The sequence below is a fragment of the Amblyomma mixtum genome, unplaced genomic scaffold (genome assembly GCF_055824585.1).
Source record: "Amblyomma mixtum isolate Tamu unplaced genomic scaffold, ASM5582458v1 scaffold_21, whole genome shotgun sequence".
Lineage (NCBI taxonomy): Eukaryota > Metazoa > Arthropoda > Arachnida > Ixodida > Ixodidae > Amblyomma > Amblyomma mixtum.
Window position 1 is genome coordinate 1,071,737 of NW_028317718.1, and position 20,435 is coordinate 1,092,171.

The 20,435-nt window shown below is 58.7% G+C and overlaps 2 non-coding genes and 1 pseudogene across 2 annotated transcripts; 1 reads left to right on the top strand and 2 right to left on the bottom strand.

Moving 5' to 3' along the window:
- The window catches only part of LOC149324704 (uncharacterized), a 100,706-nt pseudogene extending 91,952 nt beyond the window's left edge, over positions 1 to 8,754 (top strand).
- A 999-nt stretch (positions 8,755 to 9,753) lies between these two features.
- On the bottom strand, positions 9,754 to 9,906 carry LOC149324719 (5.8S ribosomal RNA). The gene has a single exon (XR_016286809.1). It is a non-coding gene; the product is annotated as a 5.8S ribosomal RNA (ribosomal RNA).
- Positions 9,907 to 11,681: 1,775 nt separating this feature from the next.
- LOC149324720 (small subunit ribosomal RNA) lies at positions 11,682 to 13,496 on the bottom strand. Its single transcript, XR_016286741.1, has one exon. It is a non-coding gene; the product is annotated as a small subunit ribosomal RNA (ribosomal RNA).
- Between the last annotated feature and the right edge of the window lie 6,939 nt (positions 13,497 to 20,435).

Sequence of the window (20,435 nt, forward strand, 5' to 3'; positions counted from 1 at the left end):
AGCTGAAACTGAAAAACGTATGACTATATAAATACCTGCATGTTTACTCGCGGAGCTAAGTGAAACACGGCCTATATGTTTACACGCGAAGCTAAAACGAAGCGCACAGCTGTATGGATACTCACACGCCTGCCCGCGAAGCCAAATAAAGCACAACCTATATGTTTACATACAAAGCTGACTGGAAAAAAACGTCCTACCTGTTTACTCGCGAAGCTATGTGAAAAAGAAAAAAAACACTATGTAACACATGCAAACAAATGAGATGACCTAACACGGATGAGCTGGGAGGGGGGCAGCAAATCATACTAATTTAGCAAATCTGCTTAAGACGATTAGTGTGCCAATAATAGCACGGGTACTTAACCAAATTAAATCCCTTTCTGATAGTCCCAGTTGCTTTGCTGCCCTCCTAGTACCAGCACAAAGGAGCCCACGTGCACCAAACGAGAGGCCCAGGACCTTGCAGGGCTTACTACGTCTTGCCACTACTTCTGGAAGGGTCCTGTACTTATCTCGCTTGTGTTTGCACATGCGCTCCAATGTCTCGGTGTCGTAGTCCCAGGTGACCGCCACATCCAAAATGTACGTGCACTGGGGCAGCTCAAGGACGATGTCCGGCTTGAGCCGCGTCCCTGCACGATCGGTAATTATTTTTTCTGTGGTCACCTGGCCACCGGGATGAATCTCTCTTAGTTTAGTAGCGATGGCAGAGGCGATGAAATTATGGCGTGCAATCCGGGGAAGATGGACGGATTTACACTTGCCTACAATGTGTGCCGCGGTCTCTGGCTGGAATTTACAGCGTCGGCAAAGTCTAGTGGAAGGATCGGTGGACTGTTTGTTAGATAGGGACCTTGTCGGATAAAGGTCGCCGCGTAAACGAAGTGCCTTTATGCGATCCCAATCTTTCATATACTTCGAGTTGGGCTTCAGCCACTTGTTTCCAAGTGGCTCGCGACGAAAGGCCCCTATGTCCTTGTGCTGGTAAGAATCTTCCCATTCCTGCAATGAAGCTGTCCTAGATGTTTTAAGGGCCTTGTTCACATCGGCCTTGTCAGAGACTCCTAAGGGGACATTTAGGTTGCGATAAAGTTGATCTCTCTCATCACGAAGACATTCTTCAATAACAGTGTCGACCTGTGGTGAGCCGAGTCTCTGCAACCTGGCAAAAGCCTTCAGTTGAACTTCCGGCCCCAGACGGCTGAGGTGTAATATGGCCAACCCCCCCTGGTTGTACGGAAGATGAAGGATTATGTGTGGGTATGATAATGGTAAGTATAAGAGCCTCTTGACCTCGATGCGGGTGTGGCGGTCGAGATATGTCCCGCACTTCTTTGCCGCGAGAATGCTGGACGTTCCGTATAGCAATTTAGGGACCAGAACGCTGGTAAAGCAATACAACTTTTGGAAGGGTTTCAACCTAGCCGATTTCAGGGCAGCCAATTGGTGGTTGATTACATCGGTTGAAACCCATGGTGGCTTATTAACAAACAAGTCGACTCCCAGGTAGCGGATAGGCTCATTACGAGCCTTAGGTTTGACCACGGCACCCTCGAGCCGTAGCTCGGGGATGACGTAGTCAAACCACTTCAGCCTGTGGGCGTCGTAGTGCCACCCAAAGTATTGAGTCTTGTCTGGATTCAGAGCAAGACCCAATTTGGAAAAATACTTTACCGAAACGTCCAGGTTTCTGCGCAGTTCAGCGAGGCTGCTGGCGACAAGTACGATGTCGTCAGCATAGGCTAATGCAGATAGGGTGATGTCCTTAATGTGAAGGCCGTAACCGGATCCGTTAAGTTCATGCATCAGCGGATCAAGCGCCAGATTGAATAGGAAGGGTGACAATGGGTCACCTTGCTTTATCCCCCGATGCATGAACACGCGGACCCCGTCCGTGGCCCCAGCATACGAAAATGTAGTCCTCTGCAAAGAATACATATCTTGCACGGTGTTCAGATAGCTAGGGCTCGCACCCCCCTCCCGCAGGGCTGTGAAAAGTGCATTATGACTAACACTATCAAACGCCTTTCGCAAATCGAGAGAGGCGGCGTAGAAGTCTTTCTTATTAATTTTGCACCACCTCATCATACCCTGCAAAAGGAGAAGGTTGGACTGTGCAGAGCGGTCATCAGAAAACCCGCTCTGTAAGGGGTGAAAGTGACAAGTGTGAGTGAATCGACCCAAGATAAGACGAGAAAAGAGACGAACCCAGACTGAACTTATTGTAATAGGCCTCAAATCGGCAGCCGAGACTGGAATGTCACGTTTAGGGATGAATACTGTTCTGGACATACGGAGGTCCTCAGGAAGGCAGTGCATGCATAGGAAGTTATTCATAATAAGAGTTATTATGTCAAGAGGGATTTTTCCCAACTGAGCAACAAAAGAAGTTTTCGGCCTGCCAAAATAGCTTCCCCCGGCCATACACAGACTAGGCCAGGGCCAGGCCACTTCCCAAGTGCAAGTCTCTTGCACAAAGTGCTTGGTGCGCCCCCTCACCAGAGACTGCTCTTGTACCAATTTAGGTTTGGTCTTCCTCGGGCTCGAAAGCCCTCCCATCGAGCGTGGCGGACTGGCGTACTACTGCCACCCCGATGGTCGTGTGTGGGTCCAACCCACGAGCTTCGGACAGGCGGGGTCGCTACTCCCCGTGGTGCACCTCTGTGATGTGCACCCCTGCCAGACGCCGAAGCGCCCTCGACTTCGGGTAATCCCTTCGCGCCGCACTGCAAGCGGGAGCCCGATTCTACCAACTTTTATTAAGCGTCTTGGATTTGACGCCGGCCCTGCAAGCAGGACCTACCGCCTACGTACCCGCAGTGCGAGTGTGGGCTTCATCCCACACCCGTCCGGTCTCACGATGGTACTACTCACAGACTCTCAAGGGACGCAAGCGCCAGTTCTGCTTTCGCTTTGCCCTCGCTCTCTTAGCCTACTGAGACGCCCGAAGGCCTCAGCGTTTCCCAGAGATGGCCCTGGTTTCCCGGAGGGGGAACGAGGGCAGACCCCAGCAGCGCTCCCGAGTGGTCTTCGGACACGGGTTACACAGGGATGCCCCTACCCCTGATGACTTTAGTCAGCGGGGATTTCCCTGCAGCGAATCTGCTGGAGACCTAGCCACAGCAGCCTATCCCTAGACTGCCGCAGCGTATGAACTCTCTCGCTTTAGTACTGGGATAGGATCACCACAGACCCTTCCCAGGATCAAGGTCCTGGGATGCATTAGCATCGCCTCCTATTTCACTGGATTACAGGAGTACGCAACCACTCCCAGCGTTTCGCCTCAGGACCTTCATCGCCAGTGCCATCACACCCCGCTAGGTAACAGGAGGACGCTATCCCTCCCAGTGTTAGCCGGCCTGGGAGCAACCCTAGTACACCACAGCCCCAGTCACAGCTTTTCAACTGCAGCCAGGTAGCCAACCCTCCGGTTGGCAGCCGACAGCAGGCGGTGGTGTTGTGATAGACACAACACCCCAGTCAATCCAGCCCTGACACGAGGCTGCTAACGTTTTGGGTGGGGCTGCGGCTCACCACACACCGAGCACCGCCAGCCCCGAGGCGCCGTACACCCTTTAGGGAGCACAGATTAGCCCTATTTTAATAGGGCCGCCTCGGGTGAGAGTTCACCCATGCGCTTAGGAACCCAACCTCAGCCAGCCTTTGGCTTGCTTTACAGGCTCACGCCAACCGAGCCCGGCTGAAGAGACAGAGATCTTATGCAGCACAATACTCCATCTCCAAAGAAGTTTTCGGCCTGCCAAAATAGCTTCCCCCGGCCATACACAGACTAGGCCAGGGCCAGGCCACTTCCCAAGTGCAAGTCTCTTGCACAAAGTGCTTGGTGCGCCCCCTCACCAGAGACTGCTCTTGTACCAATTTAGGTTTGGTCTTCCTCGGGCTCGAAAGCCCTCCCATCGAGCGTGGCGGACTGGCGTACTACTGCCACCCCGATGGTCGTGTGTGGGTCCAACCCACGAGCTTCGGACAGGCGGGGTCGCTACTCCCCGTGGTGCACCTCTGTGATGTGCACCCCTGCCAGACGCCGAAGCGCCCTCGACTTCGGGTAATCCCTTCGCGCCGCACTGCAAGCGGGAGCCCGATTCTACCAACTTTTATTAAGCGTCTTGGATTTGACGCCGGCCCTGCAAGCAGGACCTACCGCCTACGTACCCGCAGTGCGAGTGTGGGCTTCATCCCACACCCGTCCGGTCTCACGACGGTACTACTCACAGACTCTCAAGGGACGCAAGCGCCAGTTCTGCTTTCGCTTTGCCCTCGCTCTCTTAGCCTACTGAGACGCCCGAAGGCCTCAGCGTTTCCCAGAGATGGCCCTGGTTTCCCGGAGGGGGAACGAGGGCAGACCCCAGCAGCGCTCCCGAGTGGTCTTCGGACACGGGTTACACAGGGATGCCCCTACCCCTGATGACTTTAGTCAGCGGGGATTTCCCTGCAGCGAATCTGCTGGAGACTTAGCCACAGCAGCCTATCCCTAGACTGCCGCAGCGTATGAACTCTCACGCTTTAGTACTGGGATAGGATCACCACAGACCCTTCCCAGGATCAAGGTCCTGGGATGCATTAGCATCGCCTCCTATTTCACTGGATTACAGGAGTACGCAACCACTCCCAGCGTTTCGCCTCAGGACCTTCATCGCCAGTGCCATCACACCCCGCTAGGTAACAGGAGGACGCTATCCCTCCCAGTGTTAGCCGGCCTGGGAGCAACCCTAGTACACCACAGCCCCAGTCACAGCTTTTCAACTGCAGCCAGGTAGCCAACCCTCCGGTTGGCAGCCGACAGCAGGCGGTGGTGTTGTGATAGACACAACACCCCAGTCAATCCAGCCCTGACACGAGGCTGCTAACGTTTTGGGTGGGGCTGCGGCTCACCACACACCGAGCACCGCCAGCCCCGAGGCGCCGTACACCCTTTAGGGAGCACAGATTAGCCCTATTTTAATAGGGCCGCCTCGGGTGAGAGTTCACCCATGCGCTTAGGAACCCAACCTCAGCCAGCCTTTGGCTTGCTTTACAGGCTCACGCCAACCGAGCCCGGCTGAAGAGACAGAGATCTTATGCAGCACAATACTCCATCTCCAAAGAAGTTTTCGGCCTGCCAAAATAGCTTCCCCCGGCCATACACAGACTAGGCCAGGGCCAGGCCACTTCCCAAGTGCAAGTCTCTTGCACAAAGTGCTTGGTGCGCCCCCTCACCAGAGACTGCTCTTGTACCAATTTAGGTTTGGTCTTCCTCGGGCTCGAAAGCCCTCCCATCGAGCGTGGCGGACTGGCGTACTACTGCCACCCCGATGGTCGTGTGTGGGTCCAACCCACGAGCTTCGGACAGGCGGGGTCGCTACTCCCCGTGGTGCACCTCTGTGATGTGCACCCCTGCCAGACGCCGAAGCGCCCTCGACTTCGGGTAATCCCTTCGCGCCGCACTGCAAGCGGGAGCCCGATTCTACCAACTTTTATTAAGCGTCTTGGATTTGACGCCGGCCCTGCAAGCAGGACCTACCGCCTACGTACCCGCAGTGCGAGTGTGGGCTTCATCCCACACCCGTCCGGTCTCACGACGGTACTACTCACAGACTCTCAAGGGACGCAAGCGCCAGTTCTGCTTTCGCTTTGCCCTCGCTCTCTTAGCCTACTGAGACGCCCGAAGGCCTCAGCGTTTCCCAGAGATGGCCCTGGTTTCCCGGAGGGGGAACGAGGGCAGACCCCAGCAGCGCTCCCGAGTGGTCTTCGGACACGGGTTACACAGGGATGCCCCTACCCCTGATGACTTTAGTCAGCGGGGATTTCCCTGCAGCGAATCTGCTGGAGACTTAGCCACAGCAGCCTATCCCTAGACTGCCGCAGCGTATGAACTCTCTCGCTTTAGTACTGGGATAGGATCACCACAGACCCTTCCCAGGATCAAGGTCCTGGGATGCATTAGCATCGCCTCCTATTTCACTGGATTACAGGAGTACGCAACCACTCCCAGCGTTTCGCCTCAGGACCTTCATCGCCAGTGCCATCACACCCCGCTAGGTAACAGGAGGACGCTATCCCTCCCAGTGTTAGCCGGCCTGGGAGCAACCCTAGTACACCACAGCCCCAGTCACAGCTTTTCAACTGCAGCCAGGTAGCCAACCCTCCGGTTGGCAGCCGACAGCAGGCGGTGGTGTTGTGATAGACACAACACCCCAGTCAATCCAGCCCTGACACGAGGCTGCTAACGTTTTGGGTGGGGCTGCGGCTCACCACACACCGAGCACCGCCAGCCCCGAGGCGCCGTACACCCTTTAGGGAGCACAGATTAGCCCTATTTTAATAGGGCCGCCTCGGGTGAGAGTTCACCCATGCGCTTAGGCACCCAACCTCAGCCAGCCTTTGGCTTGCTTTACAGGCTCACGCCAACCGAGCCCGGCTGAAGAGACAGAGATCTTATGCAGCACAATACTCCATCTCCAAAGAAGTTTTCGGCCTGCCAAAATAGCTTCCCCCGGCCATACACAGACTAGGCCAGGGCCAGGCCACTTCCCAAGTGCAAGTCTCTTGCACAAAGTGCTTGGTGCGCCCCCTCACCAGAGACTGCTCTTGTACCAATTTAGGTTTGGTCTTCCTCGGGCTCGAAAGCCCTCCCATCGAGCGTGGCGGACTGGCGTACTACTGCCACCCCGATGGTCGTGTGTGGGTCCAACCCACGAGCTTCGGACAGGCGGGGTCGCTACTCCCCGTGGTGCACCTCTGTGATGTGCACCCCTGCCAGACGCCGAAGCGCCCTCGACTTCGGGTAATCCCTTCGCGCCGCACTGCAAGCGGGAGCCCGATTCTACCAACTTTTATTAAGCGTCTTGGATTTGACGCCGGCCCTGCAAGCAGGACCTACCGCCTACGTACCCGCAGTGCGAGTGTGGGCTTCATCCCACACCCGTCCGGTCTCACGACGGTACTACTCACAGACTCTCAAGGGACGCAAGCGCCAGTTCTGCTTTCGCTTTGCCCTCGCTCTCTTAGCCTACTGAGACGCCCGAAGGCCTCAGCGTTTCCCAGAGATGGCCCTGGTTTCCCGGAGGGGGAACGAGGGCAGACCCCAGCAGCGCTCCCGAGTGGTCTTCGGACACGGGTTACACAGGGATGCCCCTACCCCTGATGACTTTAGTCAGCGGGGATTTCCCTGCAGCGAATCTGCTGGAGACTTAGCCACAGCAGCCTATCCCTAGACTGCCGCAGCGTATGAACTCTCTCGCTTTAGTACTGGGATAGGATCACCACAGACCCTTCCCAGGACCAAGGTCCTGGGATGCATTAGCATCGCCTCCTATTTCACTGGATTACAGGAGTACGCAACCACTCCCAGCGTTTCGCCTCAGGACCTTCATCGCCAGTGCCATCACACCCCGCTAGGTAACAGGAGGACGCTATCCCTCCCAGTGTTAGCCGGCCTGGGAGCAACCCTAGTACACCACAGCCCCAGTCACAGCTTTTCAACTGCAGCCAGGTAGTCAACCCTCCGGTTGACAGCCGACAGCAGGCGGTGGTGTTGTGGTAGACACAACACCCCAGTCAATCCAGCCCTGACACGAGGCTGCTAACGTTTTGGGTGGGGCTGCGGCTCACCACACACCGAGCACCGCCAGCCCCAAGGCGCTGTACACCCTTTAGGGAGCACAGATTAGCCCTATTTTAATAGGGCCGCCTCGGGTGAGAGTTCACCCATGCGCTTAGGAACCCAACCTCAGCCAGCCTTTGGCTTGCTTTACAGGCTCACGCCAACCGAGCCCGGCTGAAGAGACAGAGATCTTATGCAGCAGAGATCTTGGTCCGTGTTTCAAGACGGGTCGGGTGGGTTACCGACCTACTCGCCGCAAACCACGATAGCGCCTCCGCGGGAGAACTCCCCGCTCGCCCGGCTTCTCGCCGCCAGCCCGCCGCCGCGGGACCAACCCGGACAACGAGAGGCGACAAGCTTGCCCAGCGGGTCCTCCGCTCCGATTCCAGAGGGCGTCATCGTTCGGGCCTCCCGACAGCCGGGAGAAGCCCATGGGGCCTGGACGGGGTGACGAACTCTTCGTGCACGGCAAGGTATAACTCCCGCGAACCGCCCCCGAGGGGACGAGCAGGGCACCTCCAGAGCCGGACTCAAAGTCGTACTTTTCCCATTGACCCGCGTCCGTCGCGGCGTTCTACCGGCGGTGGGAAGTGCGCACCCCGGAGACCGCGTCCGCGCACTGGCAGCCGGAACAGCCCCCCGAGAGGAGCCGTTTACCCGACGCCGCCAGCTCGGCAGTCGTCCGGAGACTGAATCCCACCGCTTTCGAGCTTCGAGGGCCCACCCGTTTTACTCTAAGCGGTTTCACGTACTCTTGAACTCTCTCTTCAAAGTTCTTTTCAACTTTCCCTCACGGTACTTGTTGACTATCGGTCTCTCGGTCGTATTTAGCCTTAGATGGAGTTTACCACCCACTTAGGGCTGCACTCTCAAGCAACCCGACTCACGGGAGGCTTCGTCCCGGGCGCGCAACGGCGGAGACGGGCCTGGCACCCACTCTGGGACAAGCCCCTGTCAGGGGGACTTGCACCGTCGCAAACTCCCGGGAACGTTGCCTCCCATACACCACATTTCCCGACCGCCTGCAAGGACGGGGGATTCGGTGCTGGGCTAGGTCCCGTTTCGCTCGCAGCTACTCGGGGAATCCCTGTTGGTTTCTTTTCCTCCGCTTAGTGATATGCTTAAATTCAGCGGGTTGTCTCGCCTGATCTGAGGTCGACACAGATATGCATTTTCTCGCGTTCGATTCCGGCGCGGTCGCGCGCGCGCGTCCTTCCCTCGTCTCCGGCCGGCACCTTCCGCCCATTCCCCGCTCTCAGTCGGCAGCACCCTCGGCGACTGCGAGCGAGACTGGAAGGCACCTCTGACCGGCGCTCGGGACGGCGCGCATTCGGTTGCGCGCGGAACACTGAACGCAGAGAGTGTGAACCCCCGACCGCCGCGGCCGAATAAATTCCCTGCCGCCTCTCTTTCCCTCGAGAGAACGACCTCGGCCTGGCGTAGGGGCATCGTCAGAGTTTTGCGTCGCCCCCGCCCCAACTGGAGTGGCCCAGTTTTTCTCGGGGCAGAGACTGCGAAGCACTTAGACCGACGGCGGACTGCGCTCGCAACGAGATCGCGTCCGTTCGACCCGTACTCGACTTCGCGCCCACTCGAGGAGGCGGTCCCTTTCCGCACAGGGTCCGGGGGACCCCTTCGTTGCCGCGCACACGGCGCGCCTCTGCGCTTTGCCGAACTGTGCTGCGCACACCGCGCTCGCGCCCGTCACCTCCCTGCACCCCGCGCGAGGTATCCCTTTTTCTCGCGCGGGCGTGCCCGGAACAGGGCGTTCCCGTCTCTGCGCTTCTCGCAGCAGTTCGGCTACTTCTCCGCGGGCCAGCAGGCAGCGCTTCGCCGCCCGTCCAAACAGCCTCGTCTCCCGTCGGACCGCTCTTTCCCTGCAGGTAATCCCTTCCTGCGGCGGTCGCTTTCTGAGGCGTGACGCTCTACGGCTAGCAGCCGCCGGCCCGCGTTACGTCAGCGCAGGGCGACCCGACTCTGCCGCTTTGCGCGCGGCTGAAGGGTTCGACCCGCTCTCCTCCTCATTCGCAAAGTCTTTCGAGGGATCTTCGGCGTTCCGTACAGAGCCGTCCTCTTTGCCGACACGGTCAAAACGAGTCGCCGGCCGCGCCATCCCCGGGCGCCGGCGCCTCTCTTGATATATGATCCGACCCTCAGACAGACGAACCCAAGGGAAGACCCAAGGGCGCAATGTGCGTTCGAAGAATCAGTGCTCAGTGTGTCCTGCAATTCACACCAAGTCTCGCAGCTGGCTGCGTTCTTCATCGACCCGAGAACCGAGTGATCCACCGCTTAGAGTCGTGCGTTTGGTTTGTTCAAATCCGTACAGTACAACCAGGGTTTTAGGCACCGGGCTTTTCCCCTGGTCTCCAGTCGCAGTTTCGACCGACGTCTTTCGCGCCTCGCAGCCGTCCGTTCGGCATGCTGCGCGTGCCTCAAAGCCAAAGCGAGCAAAGTCTCTCGAAGCTTTTGTGCGATAATGGCTTGCGCGTCACTAATAGGATGACGAGGCATTTGGCAACCACTAAGGCAGAAGTGCTGAGCCGACGCGTGACGCTCCAATTCCGGTCTTCATCAGAGGTGGGTCTTCTTGTGCCTTCTTGGGCACGCCCGCTCCGCCCGCACGGGCCTGACCGCAGAACACCTCGAAGCACCGGCGTTTGCTAGAAATATACATTCTTGGAGCTCTGTGCCACCGTCCTCACGCACCTTTCTGCGATCTGCAGCGACGCTACCCCCGGACTCCAGCAGCGGTTTTTTTTGTTGCTGTTCACACTCAACTGCTGTTCACATCTTTCAAGGCGAGTCATCACCGCCTACCGCTGCTGCACCCTTTTGTAGGGGAGGGGGTTTTCCCAACGCCCCCCGGTCCGGTCGCCCCCGGGTGCGCCATCGTGCTGCTCCCTACTCGACCATTTCGCCACATCATTGCTTCGCAAGGAGACAGGCACCGCCTAGCCGTGGCTACGCAGCGCGTACTTGGAACAAGCCGCAAAGCGGACGTTCATCAGTCTACTCCCGCAATAGGAGCCCACCGGCCACAGTGCCATGGACGGCGTTTCGGTAGCGCACCGACAGACTACTCGAAGGCTGGGAAGGACGAAGCAGCAAGAGAACCCGGCTGCCGCGAATGCGTTCAAAGTGCGGGATTATAATCCCTCGTCCTTTTCGGTCCCGGTGCCTCCTTTCGCGCCGTCGGCGCGGCGTCAGACTCCGCGCCCGCAGTGCGAGACCTTTCGCGCGCGGCCGTTCCCTGGGCCGCGCGCGTCCCGCCGCGTGCGCGTCGCGCAGAAGCGCAGTTTCCCAGCCAGCGAGCCGCGGTTCCTCTCGTACTTCGCAGCAGCCGCCGCCGTTCCCTTGGCAGCGGGCAGGCCTTTCCCTCGGCCCGCCTACCGACTGGTGGTCGCAACACGACAAAGCCAGCGAGCCGCGGTTCCTCTCGTACTTCGCAGCAGCCGCCGCCGTTCCCTTGGCAGCGGGCAGGCCTTTCCCTCGGCCCGCCTACCGACTCGTGGTCGCAACACGACAAAGCCAGCGAGCAGCGTTTCCTTTCGTACTTCGCAGCAGCCGCCGCCGTTCCCTTGGCAGCGGGCAGGCCTTTCCCTCGGCCCGCCTACCGACTCGTGGTCGCAACACGACAAAGCCAGCGAGCAGCGTTTCCTTTCGTACTTCGCAGCAGCCGCCGCCGTTCCCTTGGCAGCGGGCAGGCCTTTCCCTCGGCCCGCCTACCGACTCGTGGTCGCAACACGACAAAGCCAGCGAGCAGCGTTTCCTTTCGTACTTCGCAGCAGCCGCCGCCGTTCCCTTGGCAGCGGGCAGGCCTTTCCCTCGGCCTGCCTACCGGCTCTGTTTGCGCCTCTTCGACGGTTGTCGACAACCGAAAGCCCACCATGAGTGGTGCGTTACGCCGTTCAAACCTGCGGATACAGCCCGTCCGACTTTCCCTTGGTGACGGAGCTCCGCTGGGCGCAACAGTTTGTGCAGAGAAGCGGCTTCAGAATCTCGCAACTCCGCGGTTGAGGCCTTCCCCCGCTTATAAGTGGGGGCGGCGCCGGGTGTGACAAGCACAATCCGGTAATGATCCTTCCGCAGGTTCACCTACGGAAACCTTGTTACGACTTTTACTTCCTCTAAATGATCAAGTTTGGTCATCTTTCCAACAGACCGGCGCAACCGAAAGGCCGCGCCGGACATCGGTCCGAAGACCTCACTAAATCATTCAATCGGTAGTAGCGACGGGCGGTGTGTACAAAGGGCAGGGACGTAATCAACGCGAGCTTATGACTCGCGCTTACTGGGAATTCCTCGTTCAAGGGGAACAATTGCAAGCCCCTATCCCAATCACGAAAGAAGTTCCACGGGTTACCCAGTCTTTTCAGACAGGGATAAAGACACGCTGCTTCCTTCAGTGTAGCGCGCGTGCGGCCCCGGACATCTAAGGGCATCACAGACCTGTTATTGCTCTGTTTCGTGCGGCTAGGAGCCGCTTGTCCCTCTAAGAAGGTTGTAAGGTGCTGGGAACCCCGCACCTATTTAATAGGCTAGAGTCTCGTTCGTTATCGGAATTAACCAGACAAATCGCTCCACCAACTAAGAACGGCCATGCACCACCATCCACCGAATCAAGAAAGAGCTCTCAATCTGTCAATCCTCCCAGTGTCCGGGCCGGGTAAGTTTTCCCGTGTTGAGTCAAATTAAGCCGCAGGCTCCACTCCTGGTGGTGCCCTTCCGTCAATTCCTTTAAGTTTCAGCTTTGCAACCATACTTCCCCCGGAACCCAAATACTTTGGTTTCCCGGAAGCTGCCCGCCGAGTCATTTGAGTAACTCAGGCGGATCGCTGGTTGGCATCGTTTATGGTCAGAACTAGGGCGGTATCTGATCGCCTTCGAACCTCTGACTTTCGTTCTTGATCAAAGAAAACATTCTTGGCAAATGCTTTCGCAGTAGTTCGTCTTGCGACGGTCCAAGAATTTCACCTCTAGCGCCGCAATACGAATGCCCCCGTCTGTCCCTCTTAATCATTACCCCGTATTCCAAAAACCAACAGAACAGAAACGGGGTCTTGTTCTATTATTCCATGCAAGTTTATTCAGGCGACTCGCCTGCGTTGAGCACTCTAATTTTTTCAAAGTAAAAGCGCAGGCCACCTCGAGACGCACCAATGAAGGGCACCAAGAGAGGACCGGCATGATGTTCAGTCCGAGCCGTCGCATCGGGTAGATGCACTACTCGTCTGGAACTGAGATCCAACTACGAGCTTTTTAACCGCAGCAGCTTTAGTATACGCTATTGGAGCTGGAATTACCGCGGCTGCTGGCACCAGACTTGCCCTCCAATTGATCCTCGTTAAAGGATTTAGAGTGTACTCATTTCAATTACGGGGCCTCAAAAGAGTCCCGTATTGTTATTTTTCGTCACTACCTCCCCGTGCCGGGAGTGGGTAATTTGCGCGCCTGCTGCCTTCCTTGGATGTGGTAGCCGTTTCTCAGGCTCCCTCTCCGGAATCGAACCCTGATTCTCCGTTACCCGTAACAACCATGGTAGGCAAGTAACCTACCATCGAAAGTTGATAAGGCAGACACTTGAAAGAAACGTCGCCGGCTCATGGCCATGCGATCAGCACAAAGTTATCCAGAGTCACCACAGAGTACGGGCAGAGCCCGATGGGTCTTGGTCTAATAAAAGCGCCCGTCAGCCAAAGGCCTTCAGGCTCAATGCATGTATTAGCTCTAGAATTGCCACAGTTGTCCAAGTAGAAAGAAACGATCTAAGGAACCATAACTGATTTAATGAGCCATTCGCGGTTTCGCCTTATTTCGGCATGTACTTAGACATGCATGGCTTAATCTTTGAGACAAGCATATGATTACTGGCAGGATCAACCAGGTATGATGCATAGGCATTCCCTTTTCGCCCCAGAAGGGTGCCTCGTCGCCGCCGATAGGGCCGCCATAAACCCCCAGCGCGCGACGCATCTTTTTCGCGGCAGCTTGCGCTGCCCGTGCATCGTTCGAGCTCGCTGCGGCATCCGACCCGTAGGTACGGCAATCGCCACGCGGCAAGAGAGCACGTGTGCCTTTAGGCAAAGCATTTGTAACGCGCCCACCAGTGCGCACATCGGCCTCTAGGGCCGCAGCATTAGGCAACTGGACGGCGCTTGCTGCGTAGCCGAGACGGCCAAGCCGCCAGACGACGGGACACGCCCGCGTCTTCGGCGCGCTCGCACGGAATCGAGTCCGGGTAGCACGGAACACACCTCGTAAAACGTGGAAACAGCGTCGTCCGACAACCAGCCCCTATCGCAGACGCGGATGAGGCTGCAGACGAATGCCGTGGGGTCCGAGGGACGGGGACACGCTGGGCACGAGGCCGCATATCAGACCCGGTCACGGCGCGCACACGCGGGCGCGCGCCGCCGACTGCTCCACTGGGACCCCCATATAATAGCAGCGATAAGTACCCAGACCTCCGTGGGTGAGTAAATCGCCGTACTCGTGCCACTTTCGCCGCAAGGGCCGCACAAATCGTGCGCGCTTTGCCGCGGCATCACAACGCCGCGCTTCCGCGGCGCCCCGCACGAGCCGTACTCGTGGACATAGCCGTCGGGCGAACCGCCGTACTCGAGGCGCGTTCGCCGCAAGAGCCGCTCAAATCGTGCGCGCTTTCCTGCGGCATCGCACGAAAGCGCTGCCCCGGCGCCCCGCACGAGCCGTACTCGTGGACATTGTCATCGGGCGAACCGCCGTACTCGAGGCGCGTTGGCGGCAAGACCCCCACAAATCGTGCGCGCTTTGCTGCGGCATCGCACAAAAGCGCATCCCCGGCGCCCCGCACGAGCCGTACTCGTGGACATAGCCGTCGGGCGAAGCGCCGTACTCGAGGCGCGTTCGCCGCAAGAGCCGCTCAAATCGTGCGCGCTTTCCTGCGGCATCGCACGAAAGCGCTGCCCCGGCGCCCCGCACGAGCCGTACTCGTGGACATGGTCATCGGGCGAACCGCCGTACTCGAGGCGCGTTCGCCGCAAGAGCCGCTCAAATCGTGCGCGCTTTCCTGCGGCATCGCACGAAAGCGCTGCCCCGGCGCCCCGCACGAGCCGTACTCGTGGACATGGTCATCGGGCGAACCGCCGTACTCGAGGCGCGTTCGCCGCAAGAGCCGCTCAAATCGTGCACGCTTTCCTGCGGCATCGCACGAAAGCGCTGCCCCGGCGCCCCGCACGAGCCGTACTCGTGGACATAGCCGTCGGGCGAACCGCCGTACTCGAGGCGCGTTCGCCGCAAGAGCCGCTCAAAACGTGCGCGCTTTCCTGCGGCATCGCACAAAAGCGCTTCCCCGGCGCCCCGCACGAGCCGTACTCGTGGACATTGTCATCGGGCCAACCGCCGTACTCGAGGCGCGTTGGCGGCAAGAGCCCCTCAAATCGAGCGCGCTTTGCTGCGGCATCGCAAAAAAGCACTTCCGCGGCGCCCCGCACGAGCCGTACTCGTGGACATTGTCATCGGGCGAACCGCCGTACTCGAGGAGCGTTCGCCGCAAAAGCCACTCAAATCGTGCGCGCTTTGCTGCGGCATCGCACAACCGCGCTTCCGCGGCGCCCCGCACGAGCCGTACTCGTGGACATAGCCGTCGGGCGAGCCGCCGTACTCGAGGCGCGTTCGCCGCAAAACTCGCATAAATAATGCACAAACTCATGAAAATCACATCTGCCGAGGCCGCCTAAAGCCCGAATTCACCTCCCGGGCGTCGAGAGGTCCGTTTCGGACTTTGCTGACAAAGCGGACGCTTTACTGTTTCGCGTCTGCCTAGGCGGTATGCCCCCTTATATATGCAGCGATAAGTACCCAGACCCCCGCGGGTCATAAGCGCGTCTACCGGAGCGGGCTTCAAACGAACGTAACTCTGCCTTCCGTTGCGCGAAAGGGACGGGAAAGGTCTCAAAATATTCGCCTTTCTCAGCCCCACACGCGGAACTAAAAATTGAGCGGCTGCGCCCACGGGAACGGCCGTGAACATTCGAAAAGGCGGCCCCTTGCGAACCTGGTCAATCACCCGCTGCTCCGGCTACAGTGGAAGCAGCGGGTCGAGGAGGACTGCACAAGATGGGCGGCAGCGCGGCCGACACGTGGCGTAAATTTCGTCTCGTTCCGCCAGGTGAAAGTGCCTTTAAATATTCGAAAACCGTTTACCGCGTCCGCCGGGGAGGCAACCGCGTCTGCCTAGGCGGGACCGCGTCTGCCTAGGCGAGCTTCAAACGAGCGTAACTCTCACTTGCGTTGCGCGAAAGGGACGAGAAAGGTCTCAAAATGCTCGCCTTTCTCAGCCCCACACGCGGATCTAAAAATGGAGCGGATTCGTCCACGGGAACGGCCGCGAAGATTAGAAAAGGCGGCCCCTTGCGAGCCTGGTCAATCACCTGCTGCTCCGGCTACAGTGCAAGCAGCGAGTCCGCGATAACTGCACAAGATGCGCGCCGGCGCGGCCGAACCGTGGCGTAAATTTCGTCGCGCTCCGCCAGTTCAAAGTGCCTTTAAAAATTCGAAGACAATTTACCGCGTCTGCCTAGGCGGGACCGCGTCTGCCTAGGCGAGCTTCAAACGAGCGCAACTCTCACTTGCGTTGCGCGAAACGGACGGGAAAGGTCTCAAAATGTTCGCCTTTCTCAGCCCAACGCGCGCAACTAGAAATTGAGCGGCTGCGCTCAAGGCAACGGCCGCGAGAATTCGAAAAGGCGGCCCCTTGCGATACTGGTCAATCGCCCGCTGCTCCGGCTGCAGTGGACGCAGCGGGTCGGCGATGACTGCACAAGATGCGCGCCGGCGCGGCCGAACCGTGGCGTAAATTTCGTCGCGCTCCGCCAGTTCAAAGTGCCTTTAAAAATTCGAAGACCGTTTACCGCGTCCGCCGGGGAGGCAACCGCGTCTGCCTAGGCGGGACCGCGTCTGCCTAGGCGAGCTTCAAACGAGCGTAACTCTCACTTGCGTTGCGCGAAACGGACGGGAAAGGTCTCAAAATGTTCGCCTTTCTCAGCCCAACGCGCGGAACTAAAAATGGAGCGGATTCGCCCACGGGAACGGCCGCGAAGATTAGAAAAGGCGGCCCCTTGCGATACTGGTCAATCGCCCGCTGCTCCGGCTACAGTGCAAGCAGCGAGTCCGCGATGACAGCACAAGATGCGCGCCGGCGCGGCCGAACCGTGGCGTAAATTTGGTCGCGCTCCGCCAGTTCAAAGTGCCTTTAAAAACTCGAAGACCATTTACCGCGTCCGCCGGGGAGGCAACCGCGTCTGCCTAGGCGAGCTTCAAACGAGCGTAACTCTCACTTGCGTTGGGCGAAAGGGACGGGAAAGGTCTCAAAATGTTCGCCTTTCTCAGCCCCACACGCGGATCTAAAAATGGAGCGGATTCGCCCACGGGAACGGCCGCGAAGATTAGAAAAGGCGGCCCCTTGCGAGACTGCTCAATCGCCCGCTGCTCCGGCTACAGTGCAAGCAGCGGGTCGGCGATGACTGCACAAGATGCGCGCCGGCGCGGCCGAACCGTGGCGTAAATTTGGTCGCGCTCCGCCAGTTCAAAGTGCCTTTAAAAACTCGAAGACCGTTTACCGCGTCCGCCGGGGAGGCAACCGCGTCTGCCTAGGCGGGACCGCGTCTGCCTAGGCGAGCTTCAAACGAGCGTAACTCTCACTTGCGTTGCGCGAAAGGGACGGGAAAGGTCTCAAAATATTCGCCTCTCTCAGCCCAACACGCGGAACTAAAAATTGAGCGGCTGCGCCCACGGGAACAGCCGCGAAGATTAGAAAAGGCGGCCCCTTGCGAGCCTGGTCAATCGCCCGCTGCTCCGGCTGCAGTGGAAGCAGCGAGTCGGCGATGACTGCACAAGATGCGCGCCGGCGCGGCCGAACCGTGGCGTAAATTTCGTCGCGCTCCGCCAGTTCAAAGTGCCTTTAAAAATTCGAAGACCGTTTACCGCGTCCGCCGGGGAGGCAACCGCGTCTGCCTAGGCGGGACCGCGTCTGCCTAGGCGAGCTTCAAACGAGCGTAACTCTCACTTGCGTTGCGCGAAAGGGACGAGAAAGGTCTCAAAATGTTCGCCTTTCTCAGCCCAACGCGCGGAACTAAAAATGGAGCGGATTCGCCCACGGCAGCGGCCGCGAAGATTAGAAAAGGCGGCCCCTTGCGAGCCTGGTCAATCACCCGCTGCTCCGGCTACAGTGCAAGCAGCGAGTCCGCGATGACAGCACAAGATGCGCGCCGGCGCGGCCGAACCGTGGCGTAAATTTGGTCGCGCTCCGCCAGTTCAAAGTGCCTTTAAAAACTCGAAGACCATTTACCGCGTCCGCCGGGGAGGCAACCGCGTCTGCCTAGGCGGGACCGCGTCTGCCTAGGCGAGCTTCAAACGAGCGTAACTCTCACTTGCGTTGCGCGAAAGGGACGGGAAAGGCCTCAAAATGTTCGCCTTTCTCAGCCCCACACGCGGATCTAAAAATGGAGCGGATTCGCCCACGGGAACGGCCGCGAAGATTAGAAAAGGCGGCCCCTTGCGAGCCTGGTCAATCACCTGCTGCTCCGGCTACAGTGCAAGCAGCGAGTCCGCGATAACTGCACAAGATGCGCGCCGGCGCGGCCGAACCGTGGCGTAAATTTCGTCGCGCTCCGCCAGTTCAAAGTGCCTTTAAAAATTCGAAGACCATTTACCGCGTCCGCCGGGGAGGCAACCGCGTCTGCCTAGGCGGGACCGCGTCTGCCTAGGCGAGCTTCAAACGAGCGTAACTCTCACTTGCGTTGCGCGAAAGGGACGGGAAAGGTCTCAAAATGTTCGCCTTTCTCGGCCCCACACGCGGATCTAAAAATGGAGCGGATTCGCCCACGGGAACGGCCGCGAAGATTAGAAAAGGCGGCCCCTTGCGAGCCTGGTCAATCACGTGCTGCTCCGGCTACAGTGCAAGCAGCGAGTCCGCGATAACTGCACAAGATGCGCGCCGGCGCGGCCGAACCGTGGCGTAAATTTCGTCGCGCTCCGCCAGTTCAAAGTGCCTTTAAAAATTCGAAGACCATTTACCGCGTCTGCCTAGGCGGGACCGCGTCTGCCTAGGCGAGCTTCAAACGAGCGTAACTCTCACTTGCGTTGCGCGAAAGGGACGGGAAAGGTCTCAAAATGTTCGCCTTTCTCGGCCCCACACGCGGATCTAAAAATGGAGCGGATTCGCCCACGGGAACGGCCGCGAAGATTAGAAAAGGCGGCCCCTTGCGAGCCTGGTCAATCACGTGCTGCTCCGGCTACAGTGCAAGCAGCGAGTCCGCGATAACTGCACAAGATGCGCGCCGGCGCGGCCGAACCGTGGCGTAAATTTCGTCGCGCTCCGCCAGTTCAAAGTGCCTTTAAAAATTCGAAGACCATTTACCGCGTCTGCCTAGGCGGGACCGCGTCTGCCTAGGCGAGCTTCAAACGAGCGTAACTCTCACTTGCGTTGCGCGAAAGGGACGGGAAAGGTCTCAAAATGTTCGCCTTTCTCGGCCCCACACGCGGATCTAAAAATGGAGCGGATTCGCCCACGGGAACGGCCGCGAAGATTAGAAAAGGCGGCCCCTTGCGAGCCTGGTCAATCACCTGCTGCTCCGGCTACAGTGCAAGCAGCGAGTCCGCGATAACTGCACAAGATGCGCGCCTGCGCGGCCGAACCGTGGCGTAAATTTCGTCGCGTTCCGCCAGTTCAAAGTGCCTTTAAAAATTCGAAGACCATTTACCGCGTCTGCCTAGGCGGGACCGCGTCTGCCTAGGCGAGCTTCAAACGAGCGTAACTCTCACTTGCGTTGCGCGAAAGGGACGGGAAAGGTCTCAAAATGTTCGCCTTTCTCAGCCCCACACGCGGAACTAAAAATTGAGCGGCTGCGCCCACGGGAACCGCCGCGAAGATTAGAAAAGGCGGCCCCTTGCGAGCCTGGTCAATCACCTGCTGCTCCGGCTACAGTGCAAGCAGCGAGTCCGCGATAACTGCACAAGATGCGCGCCTGCGCGGCCGAACCGTGGCGTAAATTTGGTCGCGCTCCGCCAGTTCAAAGTGCCTTTAAAAACTCGAAGACCGTTTACCGCGTCCGCCGGGGAGGCAACCGCGTCTGCCTAGGCGGGACCGCGTCTGCCTAGGCGAGCTTCAAACGAGCGTAACTCTCACTTGCGTTGCGCGAAAGGGACGGGAAAGGTCTCAAAATGTTCGCCTCTCTCAGCCCAACGCGCGGAACTAGAAATTGAGCGGCTGCGCCCACGGGAACCGCCGCGAAGACTAGAAAAGGCGGCCCCTTGCGAGCCTGGTCAATCACCTGCTGCTCCGGCTACAGTGCAAGCAGCGAGTCCGCGATAACTGCACAAGATGCGCGCCGGCGCGGCCGAACCGTGGCGTAAATTTCGTCGCGCTCCGCCAGTTCAAAGTGCCTTTAAAAATTCGAAGACCATTTACCGCGTCTGCCTAGGCGGGACCGCGTCTGCCTAGGCGAGCTTCAAACGAGCGTAACTCTCACTCGCGTTGCGCGAAAGGGACGAGAAAGGTCTCAAAATGTTCGCCTTTCTCAGCCCCACACGCGGATCTAAAAATGGAGCGGATTCGCCCACGGGAACGGCCGCGAAGATTACAAAAGGCGGCCCCTTGCGAGCCTGGTCAATCGCCCGCTGCTCCGGCTGCATTGGAAGCAGCGAGTCGGCGATGACTGCACAAGATGCGTCGCGGTGCGGCCGACACGTGGCGTAAATTTCGTCGCGTTCCGCCAGTTAAAAGTGCCCTTAAAAGTTCGAAGACCGTTCACCGCGTCCGCCGGGGAGGCAACCGCGTCTGCCTAGG